The sequence below is a fragment of the Aquarana catesbeiana genome, linkage group LG01, assembly GCF_042186555.1.
Source record: "Aquarana catesbeiana isolate 2022-GZ linkage group LG01, ASM4218655v1, whole genome shotgun sequence".
NCBI classification, from domain to species: domain Eukaryota; kingdom Metazoa; phylum Chordata; class Amphibia; order Anura; family Ranidae; genus Aquarana; species Aquarana catesbeiana.
The window spans coordinates 283,225,531-283,228,058 of record NC_133324.1 but is presented as its reverse complement, the minus strand read 5'-3'; positions in this window follow the sequence as shown (position 1 = coordinate 283,228,058).

The following is a 2,528-nucleotide window of genomic DNA, read 5'->3' as shown; positions in this document are numbered from 1 at the left end:
CCCTCAATGTAAGCTCATGACACAAAGCGTGGTCATCCAAAAAGGTGGATGATATAGTTCAACAAATAAATAAGAAATGGATAAAAAGAAGAGAATATCCAAACCTGCAACAGATCCCGTAACCTGCATGTCTCCCCGCATGTATCCGGCAAGATGTAAGCCAGAAATGTCGGCCCTTATATACCTCCCACCCAGCTGGCGTGATGCTCAGCCAGGTGTGGACGTAATGACGCGGCGCGCATGCACCAGTACTGCATGGACTCAACCTACTCACAGCCATGCGGTGCTAGTGCTCCAGAATACACAGAGTAAGATGGACACCACCTATGTTGTGAGGATTGCATCACAAGAGGAGAGCAGTCCAGGATGATCAAAGGATGTTATTGATCACGCTGGAGAGAAGAATGGAACATGAGGGCATGGACCATGGTCTCCAAAAATGCAGAGGGGCAATGACGGCACATGAACCGGAGTAACACCAGGAGCAGTAGCACCCGGTAGGTACCCCCGGGTGTCTATGCGGTCACCCATATTGAAAGGCTAATGCCGCGTACACACAGTCAGACTTTCTGACTGCAAATGTTGGATGTGAGCTTGGCGGAAAGTCCGACCGTGTGTATGCTCCATCGAAACTTTGTTGTCGGACTTTCCGCCGACAAATGTTTGCTAGCAGGTTCTCAAATTTTCCACCAACAAAACCGTCAAAATTTTGTTGTCGGACTTTCCGATCTTGTGTACACAAGTCCGTCGCACAAAAGTTCACGCATACTCAGAAGCAGAAGTCTTGTAAACTAGCGTTCGTAATGGAGAATTAACATTCGTGACATGGCAAATTATGAAATCTCCAAATGCAGCGCACAATTCTCTTCTTCTTTAATGGAATAATAATGAAGCTGCTTTGCTGGTGATACTGATGGAGTTATTGTAAAAACATTTGTGAGACTGTTGGAACTGTGTGTAAGTGGAACCAGTCTAAGTGGTTCTGCGAGTGCACGTAGGTCTGCGAATGCACGTAGGTCTGCGAGTGGCCTGCGAGTGCACGTAGGTCTGCGAGTGCACGTAGGTCTACGAGTGGCCTGCGAGTGCACGTAGGTCTGCGAGTGCACGTAGGTCTGCGAGTGGCCTGCGAGTGCACGTAGGTCTGCGAGTGGCCTGCGAGTGCACGTAGGTCTGCGAGTGCACATAGGTCTGCGAGTGCACGTAGGTCTGCAACTGTTCTGCGAGTGCACGTAGGTCTGCGAGTACCTGTGTATTGTCTTGTTGTGTACCTGTGTATTGTCTTAAGTATTAGTGCCAGGAAGCTAGCTGATAGGTAATTTGGACACGGTATAAGCCCCAATCCTCACTAAATTTAATAGGTACGATGCCCGGCTGGTGTGGAGAGGCGACTCTTTGTACATCTTGCTGCATGTATGCGTTCCATGATCATCCGATCGAGGGCGAATACTGCTGTGCAAAATGTAAGCACATTGTTTCCCTGGAAGCCCAGGTTCTGAATCTGGGGAAGCAACTGTCAGCACTGAGAAGTCCCTCCATACTAAAGGAGATCCAGGAACGTACACGGCAGGGGACGGCAGTGGTCAGCACAGAGGCGGGTGGAGACAAAGAGGTGCAGGCACTAGCAAAGAGTAGATGGGTGACAGTCAGGAAGGGTAGAGGGAGAAGTGCCAGGGAGGCCGATCCAGGACTGGAGCATCCCAAAAAGTACGCTCCATTGAGTGACATTGGTGAAACCAGTCAGGGACCACCACTGCTGGAGCTGAGGGACTCTCCTAGTTGCCGGGGGAAGAACTCCTCCAGTGAGAGTGGGGGGGCAGCGAAGGGAAAGGAAAGACAGATTCTGGTGGTAGGGGACTCAATTCTTAGGACAGAGAGGGCAATCTGTAACCAAGACCTGAAGCGCCAAACAGTATGTTGTCTACCGGGCGCTTGGGTTCGGCACATCACGGATCTTGTGGACAGATTACTGGGAGGGGCTGGGGAAGACCCAGCTGTCATGGTGTACGTTGGCACCAATGACAAAGTCAGAGGCAGATGGAGTGTCCTAAAGAACGATTTTAGGGACTTAGGAGCTAAATTGACGAAAAGAATCTCCAAGCTAGTATTCTCAGGAATACTACCGGTACATCGAGCCACACCAGAAAGGCAGAGGGAGATTAGGGAAGTAAACAAGTGGCTGAAGAGCTGGTGTAGTAAGGAGGGGTTTGGCTTCCTGGAGGACTGGGCTGACTTCTCAGTCGATAACCAGTACTATAGAAGGGACGGACTGCACCTAAATGAGGAGGGTGCAGATCTGCTGGGAATGAAGATGGCCAATAAGTGAGAGGGGTTTTTAAACTAGGCGATGGGGGGGAGGGTCCAGAGGTAGAGATAGTCAGCGCGGAAGATATTCCAGAGGGTAGTTTTGGGGGCATTAGTGGTAGGTTGACCGAAGCACAAAAACACAAGGTAAGTATAGTAGCAAGTCCTAGTTGCAATCTCAAAACACCCAATACGAGGACAATATGCGACCGGTCTAAACTATGTGG